General features: G+C 40.7%; 1 long non-coding RNA gene across 1 annotated transcript; it reads left to right on the top strand.

Moving 5' to 3' along the window:
* Positions 1-5,430: 5,430 nt before the first annotated feature.
* Positions 5,431-6,834, top strand: LOC147607198 (uncharacterized). Its single transcript, XR_015264892.1, has 2 exons — positions 5,431-6,075; positions 6,149-6,834. It is a non-coding gene; the product is annotated as an uncharacterized LOC147607198 (long non-coding RNA).
* Positions 6,835-13,829: the final 6,995 nt, after the last annotated feature.

The raw sequence follows: 13,829 nt of genomic DNA, 5'->3' as shown, positions 1-13,829 counted from the left end.
TATATATATATATATATATATAAACAAATGGAGGCAAGGAGTATTGGCTTCCAAGGAGAGTTAATGCAGTCGCTCAAAGATTGTTTTAATGATTTGCCACTTCAATTATGTTAGCAGTGTAAAGAGAAGTAAATTGTGTGGTTCATGTTAACTTACGAGCCAATTTATGTACATATCAATGATGATGGTTTTGCATGGGACATTGATCTACTTTTTGGTATCACTCTTTCTGACATTTTTGTGTGCGGATGGTACAAGATTTACTAGCTTTGTATTGGTTTGTGGGCTAGACTCTACCTTATGTGTTATCCTATCATGTTGTATAAATGAGAGTGAGAAGGCACCTAATATGACACTATTTGTAACCTTCATTTATTCATTCGTGTTGTGGATTGGTTTTCTTACTACTACGTATGTTAAGATTGCCACCACTACATTGGGTTGGAATGCCAAATGTTGTATAAATGAGAGTGAGAAGGCACCTAATATGACACTATTTGTAACCTTCATTTATTCATTCGTCTTGTGGATTGGTTTTCTTACTACTACGTATGTTAAGATTGCCACCACTACATTGGGTTGGAATGCCAAATGTATATGTATGCCGAGTTTGGCACTTTCTTCAAAGAAAAGTAAGTTCTTTAGGCTCGCTTTAGGGGCTGCTACATGGATACATATGGCAAGCATGGTGTGTTCATATATAGGTAGCCAAGTTGAGGACCATGAGGTCCAAAATGGGCTTTAAATATAAGGCATATCTCTCCTCTCCCGTCCCTAGGACAAGTATGTTTATATCACTTGCCTGTCAGAGACACGTCATGCCATTGGTCCATATAAAGAGATGAAATTTAAGTGAGAAACCTTGGGAAAACTGATGAAGTTTATATAAATGAGGAGAACCGTCCTCTACCCAACCATTTGCCACTCATTCTGTGTGAATTCACTTCGCATATGTGTGTGGCACGAGAGAGGAGGACCAAGATAGGGGTTGTTTTCCTAGGCATAGTGGTCTTGACTTGTGAGGTTGGGTGGATAGAGATGTGCAAAGAAAGCCATACAAGATAACCTTTAGGCTAAAGAGTCTAAAGTTGCCTGAGTTCGAGCCTTGAGGCTTATCTTTGCTGTGATCGTCTTCCTTGTCTCAGTTCTTGTTGTTGGAGTGTAGCTCTTGAGGTCCAACAAGTAGTAAGGAAGGTTGTGGAGGCAATTTGAATTTACCATCTCGTCTTCCATATGGTCTGTTGATTTAAGCAACCTGGTTGACGAGGGCTGGGGCTTGCTGCTGCCTTTCCATCGCCCTTGGATTCCTATTTTGACTATTGTAGAAACACGTTTCTACAGTGTGATTATTCCTTCCACAGATAGTGCATATCTGATGCGTATTCTTTAACTCGCACTCCTCCTTCATGTGACCTTGATTGTTACACCTTGTGCACCAGACGTCCGGTTTGAGCCCGAATCCTATGTGTCCTCTGGCAATCTTGGCTAGGGCGGCCTTTAGTTCTTCCTGAACATTTACGGCATGATTCCTGCCTATCTTTTTCTGAGGCTTTCACTCTTCGGCATCCGACTCTTGATTGGACTTTGATTCTCAAATGTCTTCTCCAAAATCCGATTCGAAAGTTTCTTCCTCCTTCTTCTTCTTTTTGTCCTCCTTCTTCTTCTTGGGGTCTTTGCCTGTTCAAGATCCCTTTAGCTCTGGTTGCTCGTGCCACTACTTGTTCAAAGGTGAGGGCATCCAAGTCATATGAGGCCATTGCTCTCTAGAGATTTTCCCTTAGTCCTCTCACGAACCACTAGCTTAGTGTGGCTAGAGCAGGTCAGTTGGACTGATCCAGGTGCATTAGCAGTGCTCAGAATTCAGCTGCATACTCCTTCGTTGGCCTCTTCTTCTAAGTTAGCCTCTACATCTTTTCTAGTACTTCTGCTATGGTCTTGCCTTTCCTGAATCTTTTCAGGAAGGCTTTCTTCAAATCTTCAAATGTCTGGAAGTTCTCTAGACCATATTGTGCATACTAGCTAGTGGCCTTGCCACCACATTTGCAAAATACTCTATCTTTTGCGTGGAGCTCTGGTGGCCAGGAATGTGGTTTCGAAGGCAAAGATGTGGGCATCTGGATCCTTCTCACTCTTGCCCCCCTTGAACTTAGGGTAATTGAGAGAGACATCCTTCCCACATCAGCTGATGGTTCTTCTTCTTCTTAAGCTTCGTGCCTCCTGCTTTTTGGCTCCTGGTGATCTCCTTCTTGATTTATCCTCAATGGTTCATGAATCTATTGTTCCAGCTAACGTGGAATCCCTTCTAGAAGTATTCTTGGATGATGCAGTTGTCCTTCATGTTCTGCAACTTTGGCCTATTTGCGGTGGTGCTGCATTGCTCTGTTTGAGCTACCTTCATTCTCCATTCACACTCCATTGTATTCTTATGACTTTCTCATGAACATTCCTAACACCAATGTGTGCACCCTTCCTTTCTAGATCTATTTCAACTAGCTTCACTTTATTGACTCACTATGTAGGACTCACCTAGAACTATCCTATATCTTCCTTTCTAGATCTATTTCAACTAGCTTCACTCTATTGACTCACTATGTAGGACTCACCTAGAACTATCCTATATCTTCCTACTCCCCTACCTGGAGTACCAACAAGATCGCCAAAAGTGTCAGTGTTTGGTCAAGACCCGGCACTTATGTGGTTCCAGACCACCTAGTTGGCTCTGGAGGAGCAGTGAATAATGCAATAACCCAACGCGTTGAGCTACCTATCTACCTAAGTGCAGGGAGAATGATTATGAATGCAAAGCAAGTTAGTTCCTAAGGCTGTCCTAAATCCAAAAAGTATTCCACGTCTAGACAGGGCCAAACTTAACACAAGATTGAACACTGAATAAACAGAGATGAATAGAGAGAAATAACAGTAAAACAAAGACCAATCCATTCTTGAGTATTACAGTATAATGCCTTAGCAAGAATTCTGCTCATGAACTGCTCACTCAACTCTATTGTTCCCCTATTCCATAATACTGTTCCTCTCCCTTGGGCCCAAGTATACCCAACATGAGTCTTTTACTATCCAAACACGAATGTGCTCCTGTCCTACAATCTCAGTCAAGTAGACCAAGTCTACTCTATTCCCTTATCCGACTAATACAACCACCACATGTACTACCCCTTTATCAAGAAGCTGTTACAAGTTTGTTATAAAACAAGAAGGCTTGGTTTGTTGCACGACCGTCAGTCCGACAATGATATAGGTAGTGACCAAATGGGCTGATTGGCTGCCAATACCAACCAACTAGACATGATATCCATAATGAAAAATTTGCATGTTGAAATTGGGGAACATCTAGGCGAATGTACTAGGGAATGTAAAGAACAAGCCAATTCTTTAAAAGAGCAAGTATGTACTCTAGGCTCGGAGGTTTTGAGTCTAAAGATATATGTTAATAGACTCAATGCTATTATGAAAAAGATGAGCCATATGTTGGAAACCAAGGTAGTTACTTCGAGATTTCGTGCATCCTACAAACCCCTTATCTAATGGGCTCCAAAAGATGATTTATTTGCAAACAAAAAGATCATTCAACTCTACCGTTGGAGTGGCAACTTTGAGCTCTAGAATTCGACCATTCAAACTATGATGGGTTGTGGTGGCTTTCTGGACAGTGACAACCCAAACTTCAGATTAGAAATAACTAAATAGGAGCTAGATGGCAAACTTGTTTCAATTTATCTTCTACACTGACGCTACCATTGTCTGTAATATTGAATTGATATATATAATATTGTGTGGATTAAATGGTTGACATTGAGGTAAAGCCATCATATAGATCCACAAGTATAGAGTCCCCTAGCTTTTACTCAAGGAGTGGTTCAAATTCTTGAGATGGTTGTAGGGGCACGGTGAGTTCATCTTTATTTTTATAACATTTATATAAGTAAATGTTTTGATGTTGACTTTCTTTCATTTACAATGGCATTATTAATTTTTCTTTTCGGTTCGAAATACTTAACGTGCCACAGAGAGAGAGAGAGAGAGAGAGAGAGAGAGAGAGAGAGAGAGAGAGAGAGAGCTCAAATCTTGCGTAAATGATTAGAGAAGTGTAGTGCCGTATTTGATATAATGGATAATATTGCTGAGGATGGATGTAGCAAGGAGATCATTTTCATTTATTTAAAGCGATATACAAGATATTGAACTTATTTGTCTCGATGTTTGCTATACTATAGTCATCATTGTTTACCATAATCTATTTAATCTTTATGGCTCAATTGTAGACCCCCTCCCCCCCTCCCTCCCCCCCATCTTGGGAGGAAGAACAAGCCATATCATCTCTAATGATTGAACTATTAGAGTGCACATGTGTACTACTGTATGTAAACTTTCTTTTTATGTAGTTATTGCGTTTAATTGTATATATAAATTTTTATTGATATTTTTTTTGAAACACGGAATATTTTTATTTTTTTTAAACCTAGATTATTGCTAGGTTTGTATGGTCCAGACACTTACAGCAAGAGCTTTGGGCTCCTTGGAATTTACAATCTAAGATTTCGAATAATTGCGGATCAGCTTCATGTACATGTAATGTTTGGAGACTATGAAAAGCCTAGTAAGTTAGATTTTCAATGCATAGGTACTCGACAATACATAATTTTTTGATTTGATGTCTACAAGCATGTTCAAACGCCATTCATCTCTCAAGAATTGATCCACTGAATGAGTTTTGTAAGGTTTTGTCTTTCAGCTTTTATTTTCTTAAAAAATTATATCTTTCAATAGCTAATGTTATTATCTTATGTATATATATATATATATGTATATATATATATATATATATATATATATATATATATATATATATATATATAACAAATGGAGGCAAGAAGTATATGCTTCTAAGGAGAGTTAATGCAGTTGCTCAAAGATTGTTTTAATGGTTTGCCACATCAATTATGCTAGCAGTGTAAAGAGAAGTAAATTGTGTGGTTCATGTTAACTTACGAGCCAATTTATGTACATATCAATGATGATGGTTTTGCATGGGACATTGATCTACTTTTTGGTATCACTCTTTCTGACATTTTTGTGTGCGGATGGTAAAAGATTTACTAGCTTTGTATTGGTTTCTAGGCTAGACTCTACCTTTGTGTTATCCTATCATGTTGTATAAATGAGAGTGAGAAGGCACCTAATATGACACTATTTGTAACCTTCATTTATTCATTCGTGTTGTGGATTGGTTTTCTTACTACCACGTATGTTAAGATTGTCACCATTACATTGGGTTGGAATGTCAGATGTATATGTATGCCAAGTTTGGTACTTTCTCCTCAAAGAAAAGTAAGTATTTTAGGAGCTCTTACTTGGATATATATGGCAAGCATGGTATGTTCATATATAGGTATCAGAAGGTGAGGACGATGAGGTCCAAAATGGGCTTCAAATATAAGGCCTATGGCTATCGCTCCTCTGCCATCCCATGTGTATATATCTTGCCTGTGGGGGGACATGTAATGCCACTAGTCCATATAAAGACAGGAAATTTGAGTGAGAAACCCCTGGAAAACTGATTAAGTTTATATAAATGAGGAGGAGCGTCCGCTTTCCAACAGTTTGCCGCTCACTCTGTGTGTGAATTCACTTCGCATAAGAGTATGTGGCAGAGAGAGAGGAGGACTAAGATGGGGGTTGTTTTCCTAGGCACAGTGGTCTTGACTTGTGAGGCTGGGTGGACAGAGATGTGCAAGAGAGCCATACAAGATAACCTTTAGGCTAGAGAGGCTGCTGCTGCCTGAGTCCGAGCCTCGAGGCTTATCTTTGCTGTGATCGTCTTCCTCTGCTCAGCTCTTGTTGATGGAGTGCAGCTCTTGAGGGCCAACAAGTCGTGAGGAAGGTTGTGGAGGCCACGATCCACGATTTGAGCCACGCCTGATGGATTTCAACTTCTCCATCATGATCTCCATCCCCGCTCTCATCCTCCTCATTGCTCTCTGCATCTGCTTCGCTTGCTTGTGCCGAAAATGATGCTCCCGCCCTCCACACAGAGTCCTCTGCAAGCTCTCTCTTCAAGTAAGCCGATTGTATTTCCGTTTCATTTCATTGCACTCGCTGCTAAACAGGGTTTTGGCTCTCGCATGTAAAGGAAATGTTCCTTGGGATGCTGCTGCATGGTGGGGTAGGAGTGGGGCTTTGGGATGGCTCAATTCAGGATCTTGGTTCCAGGGCTTCTGATCTCCATAGCCTTTTGTTGCTGTTTCTGTTGCTGTTGCTGCTGCTGCTTCTTCCTCGGAAAGAGCTATGGTCATAAGGAACATTACAATGGGCCGCACCTGCCCCTCTTGTTCATGCCAAGATGCAGCCTATGTAGAAAAGCACATGGAGATATGCCTGTTATTAAAGGTGCTTTAAGCACTGAGTGGGGAAAAAAACAGAAAGAAGCTTAGAAAAGGGGGAGATCTGCCTCGCCCTTCCGAGACAAGGGGGCAATCTGTAAAGGCCCTTAGTCTGCCATCTTAGTATGTAGCTCATTTTGAGTCTAATTTTATATATGTATGTGTATCTCTCACATGCCTTCCACCCTTAGTCTCTCCCATCTTTATATGTAGCTCATTTTGAGTATAACCTAATATATATACATAGAGCTAGCTCACATGCTCTCCACCCTTACCATCTCTGGATGTAGCTCATTTGCAGTCGAACCTAATTCCGTGTGTGTCATAACAATAAGGTCCTTCTTTCCCAAGAGGGGAAGCATGTGCTACTTCAGCTTACTGGATCATATCAAAGATTGTGCTTTCGCTTTTTTCCTAAAGTCCACTTTTTTTAAAATTGTGTAAAGTGGAGTAATTTGATGAATGATGCATGTGGGTGTGGTGTAAAGGTGTGGAGTGATGTGATGCTGCATGATGCATGTGGGGGTGGTGTAAAGGTGTGGAGTGATGTGGTGCATGTGGGTGTGGTGTAAAGGTGTGGTGAGATGGTCTCGTGTAAATGAATGAAGGGAGGGTGTGGGTACTTGCATGGCAATGGTGGTGGGGTATGCAAGACCTTTATGCACTCTAAACCTTAGAAATCAATTGTATTGTATGACCTTATTAAAAAAACCATCCACAACACCTTAAAGTATACAAATGCCAAGGAGAACCCTATAGAAAATCATATGAAACATGTATATCCATTAGAAACCTTGAAAAACATGTGGTGTGAAGGTGTGGAGTGATGTGATGCATGATGCATGTGGGGATGGTGTAATGGTGTGGAGTGATGGTCTGACATAAATGAATGAAGGGAGTGATGTGACGCACGTGGGTGGGGTGTAATGGGGTGGTGAGATGGTCTGACATAAATGAATGAAGGGAGGGTGCGGGCACTTGCATGGCATTGGTGGTGGGGTACGCAAGACCTTTACGCACTCTTAGAAATCAGTCGTATTGTATGACCTTATAGAAAAAACCATGCACGAGACCTTAAAGTATACAAATGCCAAGGAGAACCCTATAGAAAATCATATGAAACATGTATATCCATTAGAAACCTTGAAAAACATGTGGTGTAAAGGTGTGGAGTGATGTGATGCATGGTGCATGTGGGGGTGGTGTAATGGTGTGGAGTGATGTGACACATGTGGGTGGGGTGTAATGGTGTGGTGAGATGGTCTAACGTAAATGAATGAAGGGAGGGTGCGAGCACTTGCATGGCACTGGTGGTGGGGTATGCAAGACGTTTATGCACGCTTAGATATCAATCGTATTGTATGACCTTATAGAAAAAACCATGCACGAGACCTTAAAGTATACAAATGCCAAGGAGAACCCTATAGAAATTCATAGCAAACATGTATACCCGTTAGAAACCTTGAAAAATAAAGTGAAAATAACAAGCCTTTCTTGGTCATCTACAATCTTTGAGGGTGGTTTGAGTCCCCCCTCTTTTCCAACTCATCTCTTCTCCATGTGAAAGCAAAAGTTATTTTGATATCCATTGATTCCTTCTTGCAATTGTTTCCTTGTCTACCTTGTTCCATCAGCACTCCTAGCAATCTGTACAAGCTACAATTTCTAAGGAACATTCTTGTCCTTCGTAATTACACACCAACCTTGTCATAGGTCTAGTACATAAAATTATATGCCTTAGATAAGCCTCTTTTATAAAAATAAAGTACGTGAGCCTAGTTCATACAAAAAAGACACGAGTTTATGAACATAAACTTAGACATGTAAGCCTAGAGGCATGAGTCAACAGACGTAAGTTAGCACACATGAGTCAACACATATGAACTTAGAAAAAAAAACCTAAAACTCTAAACTTACAAAAAAAATTATGGAAAAAGAAAATGTATTTTTATATAGCTGAGTAGAACATTCGTGTCTACAGTTTTAGACTTACTTCAAGAAGCACTAAAGACTTATTTCACAAGAGAGAACCCCTTGCCAATCTAGACTAATTATTGGAAGCAACAATACAATTAACTATAGTGCATCAAACTACACTTCCTAACCCACCTAGCCTTTGATCCTAGCCACCACGAGCACTCAATAAAGTGGTTCCGTATTAAGAAGAAAAGATTCCTTTAGATCCACCTCAAGCGAGGAGCTTTGGTATGAAACAAGCCATCTAAACGTTGGAAACAAAAGGCATAAATCAACGGTACTGTGAACCTTAAATTCACCAACTGGCTCTGTAAAAAATGCCATAAATTTCATGAAAATAGCATTAAGCTACTCCATTTTTTAGCAAAGCTCCAATGAAGAAGTGTGAGCAACGGCCAGGAACCTCAAGGTTCGCTCCCTTAGAAAGTAATCAAACCATGTTGAATGCCATAATGTTTCAAAGATTTGGTGTCAATCCTAAGTTGGGATTATCCTAAGCTAACCAAATAAGTAGCCTAACAATTGTAGTTAGGGCAATCAAGACATGTCTTCTTATAAGTGTTCCTAAATGCACTCAACATCAAGCACACACAGCGCAAGCATGAGTCCCACTTTCCACATGAGCTCATTGTTATAAAAGTTGATTCACCCCATGGAACCAAGTTCCAGTTCTTGTCCATTTCAGATAAGAAATAAGGAACGCGGGGAAGAGTAAAGAGCCAATGTTCAGGACTACTCAAACTAAAGGAATCACGAGGGAATTTACATAATGTGTCCTAAGTTGTCCCGCAATGCCAACAACCTCAAAGCTAGGCTGATGTAAGATGAGTACCATTGGAAACTACAGAGCCCAACCTCAAAGCTAGGCTGATGTAAGATGAGTACCATTGGAAACTGCAGAGCCCAACCCCATGGGATAAGAAATCCTAAACCCTAAAACAAAGGTTTTGTGTAACCGCTCCCTTACATTTCACTATCACGTGAATATGCAAAAGACATGCTTAGGATGACGTTTGATATGGGAAGGGGGGTTGCCCACCAGAGACATAATATCAAGAGGCCTAGAGTTAGGCAAAACAAAGCCAATCCACATCTCAAGGATGATGAAATTTTACGGAACTAGAGATCCAATTCAGTATCTAGATAAGCTCGATGAAATTTGTGGGGCCATTGAAAGGATCGGTGATCCCACCAAGATATGTTCATTTGGACTTTGCCTTGAAGGCAAAGTAGGCCGCCACTGATTTAACTCTCTCCAAACCCACATTAAAAGGCTAGCACTAGGCCTTGAGACACACTTTCATTGTGGGATTCTCACACATAAATCTATAACCTCAAGCAAGAGGATGGTAAAATAATGTGGGACTATATTGCTAAAATCAAGTATCCCCTCATGAGATGCAACACCAACCCGTCACTTGTGAGAGACTATATGACTTACCACTCATCAATTGATTTATGATCTCTCTCAAGAGCAAGAGGCTTCACGATTATCTGTACAGGTCTATACATTACATCTTCAATGAGTGTTACCCAGCAAGGCAATAGATGTAATAGACGATCCCCAAGACAAGGATGTAGAATTCATCCACCCAAACCATGAGAGATAGGAGATGCCTCATCTAAAGTCTCAATGGCTAAGTGTTCCCCACCAGCACCAGCTAGAGTCCTAGTCAATGACATGAGCATGGATGAGTCTGCTAAAGAAGTGGCAATGCTAGCCCCAAAGGAAAACCTCAGGGATAACCTCAAGGCAAGGCACCTCAAGCAGGACACCCACACCTATTCCCGCAAAGAGATATGGTTTGGTGCACAATATGCCGTTCAAACCATATAAGCACAAAGTTTCCAATGCTAAGCTTTAGATAACAAAAGTATTGTGCTCATTGCCAACACCATGGGAGCCATCATACAACCCATTGTTGGTGCCATGGAAACTTGACACCAAAACCTATGCTCTCAGTGCCAAAGCAACCACGAGTCCTACCACCCATACCAAATGCTTCTCAACTGGTACATAATCCAGTACCCATTTATGAGAACCCTATAATGAGAGAGGTATGTACATACTGCCACCAATGTCATATCCACCATCGGTATTACCACCCCAACTGGTTCCTTCTAGAACCGCACTAGTACAATAGTACTTGGTGACATTGCCAGTAGGAGACTCTGAGAGTCTAGAGCATGAGAGCTATGAGTCATATAAGCACTATGATTCATATGGATATTCATGAGAGCTATGAGTCATATAAGCACTATGATTCATATAGATATTCATGAGAGCTATGAGTCATATAAGCACTATGATTCATATGGATATTTAGGGAAACTCCCAGCCATAGACTATTTCTTCGAAGCCATGGTGCAACAAATACTGAGAGACCTCATCAATATGACATGTAGGTCACCAATGTAATGTTTCCATAGTAAGGACCCACACTATGTTTCCAAGTGTCCTTATAGAACCATTACACCTAGTGCCCAAACTCCATCCTCAAATCCAATGCCAAACCCCAATGTCATTCCAGACAAAAGGTACATGTTACAAGTATGGATTCAAACATGTGTTTAAGATTATCCCAATAGAGTGACAATCATCCTAGTGGCAGTAATATCAGTCACTTTGATGAGTATTAACTTGTTAAGTGTTCAAGGAGACTTATTCATGCAATCCTCCTTAATGCCATCACAAGGCTCCAGACTTAGTTAAGGGAAATTTTACCAAGGAAACATTTAAGGCAGCTAAAAAGTAGATTATTAGGCTTCAACCTTGAAGCCAGCAGCCAAAGACTTAAGGCACAATCCCGAAAGGCTGTGGTAGCCCTTAAAACAGTTAAAGTACCAGAACTAGTAGTTGTCCCCAAAAGAAGAAAACCCCGAAGAGCACATGAAAATGTAACACACGATCAGTTTGTCAAAGAGGCAATGACATCATGACCATTTAAAGTGGTTCGGAAAATAGTTCCAAAGCTACCTCCTTCACGATAGAAAAGGGTGATTTCCTACTCAAACTTGCTCTTCCCAAAGAGAAGAAACCCATTGACTATTCAAATCTTCCAAAGAAACCCAAAAAGTACCCCAATCTCGTTTTAGAGAAGAAGCGAATGAAACCAGAACAAGTTATTTTAAGGAAGGTGTAGGCTAAACTAGAGCTAGTACTTCAGCAAGTGGTCGAATACAAAACCACTGACCCCACCTAAGCCTATCCTAAACCCTACTCCAAAGTCAATCTCCTAGAACCAATAAGGGAACCTCAAAGCATATGTTCGCCAAATCAAACATGCTACTACCTTGCACAAAGAGAGGGAGAGAAGAAGATAAGGAAGACCATGCAAGGGTCAGTTCGAGGGGTAGCACTTAGCCAAACCTAACAAGGGTTAACTCCCCTACGTGAGGCCGCTAGGGGCTGACTCCATCTCCACTTGTGTCACTCAAATGGAGCTTCCACAAGATAGGTAGTGAGCAAAGAGGAATGGAGTTATGGAGAGCTCAACCTCTACTCTATGCCTTTGTGTGTGCAAGAGTGATATCAAGAAGAAGAAAAGAAAAGGGAGAAGAGGAATCAAGACAAGAAGCCATCACCTACATGCACACTACCACAATCAAGTAAGCAAGCATAAACATACACAAGCCTACCACCATAGCCACAAGAGAGAGAGAGAGAGAGAGAGAGAGAGAGAGAGAGAGAAAGTAAACTTAATTGTGATAATGGGATTATCCCTTTTCATATTTCATAAGTCACTTATATACATGAGCTATCTTTTTACAATGGTTGGCCGCTCATTTAATAATTGGGGGCCTAAAACTGATTTCCTAGCTCTATGTACACCTAGGCTTATTCCTGTGGGTGGCAAGCATTACATAAGTTGTAAGCTCGATCATCCCATATATCTTTTACATGAAGCGCTTAGCACGGTTACATAAAAATGAGTTACAAGGAGCATAACCATGCTTAGAAATGATGTTAACCCCAGTGTGGTTTAACATAACTCCCCTCCCTAATTTAGATCCATCCTCGGAGCTAGCAAGGAGACTCAACAGGCAGCAGGTAGTAGATGGAGTAGGTTTTGATGAAGTTGTAGCGTAATTTGGGATGCAAGGGGATCAATGGAGAAAGACTTTGTACCTGGTCCAGAATATGGTCTCCATCACGTCTTCAAAAGTTTGGAGATGCCATGTGGGCATCCACTGGATGCGCTCGTAGTAGTAGCCAAACAATTGCTTTAAGGTCGAGCCTTTGTTGAGATCGAAGGCAAGACCTTAGATACCCTCGTAGTAGTGGTTCCAATCCAAGAAGGCCTTTAGGAGCGTGATAATCAAGTTGAAGAAGCAAATGGTTGCCACAATGGCAAGGTCGGGGACCTGATTAGCGATGAATGTTGACCTCAACATTCAACGACAATCTCATTTTCTAAATTCACTAGAAGTTATACTGTGGGCATTCTCTAGATAAAGTTCTTTTATCTATAGCTTGCATGTTTTGATGAGGGTAATCTCGTCGGCATTTTCACTTGTTGAAATCTCTTTCTTTAGAGTTCAAACAAGTTTATCTTGTTGTGTTCGGATAAGGAAATTCGGATTCTTCCTTTGTTGGTATTTCTTTCTCTAGTTTCGTACTTTAGGTAATTTATATAGTCAACCTGATTGTTTACGGATGGACATATGTGACTCATCGAGACGCTGAATATGACTCTCTATGTTGATATGGGTAACTCGAGATGTTGATTATTCCATATGCAGATGTGGGTAGGTCGAGGCACCGATCAATCCCTGGTTTCTACTGTTATAATGCCATGTTTTCCTACTTTATTCCAAATGGTTTACAAAACGAGGAAGTTACTTTAAATGTGGATTGCTCTGATCATCCGCAGTAGTCTGATGGGCAAACAGAGTGTATGAATCAGATTGTAGAGGATATGCTTCGTGCATGTCTCTGGAAAAGCATCAAATTTGGAAAAATATATTCCAATGATGGAATTTGCCTATAACAGTTTTAAACATACGACTATTGGTTTTAGTCCGTTCATGCTTATGTATGGGTATCAACCCAAGGCACCTATTAATGTCGGTCTTAAGGACATCGAGCTTGATGCATCGAGGGATTTCTTGCGTGATATGCAGGAAATGCTAACCGAAGCTCAGGATTCTATCAGGAGTGCTCAAGATAGGGCACGGTTTTATGCTGATAGGGGACGCTCATCTCGGTCTTTTGAACTAGGAGCGTTGGTTTATTTTAATGTTCTTAAAGATTCTCAGACTTTGTCAATAGGAAAATGCTCAAATTTATCTCCTAGATATTGTGGTCCATTTCGATTTATACATCAGGTTGTGGTCCATTTCGATTTATACATCGGACTGGCACGATTGCGTTTAAACTTAAACTACCTCCACATGTTAGAGTTCATCCAGTCTTTCATATCGATAGATTGAAAGGGAAACTGGGAGGTGAGG

The sequence above is a fragment of the Cibotium barometz genome, chromosome 56 (genome assembly GCF_041138505.1).
Source record: "Cibotium barometz isolate CiBa-2024 chromosome 56, ASM4113850v1, whole genome shotgun sequence".
NCBI lineage: Eukaryota > Viridiplantae > Streptophyta > Polypodiopsida > Cyatheales > Cibotiaceae > Cibotium > Cibotium barometz.
Note: the sequence above shows the minus strand (reverse complement) of the source record. Positions and strands in the feature narration are given on the sequence as shown.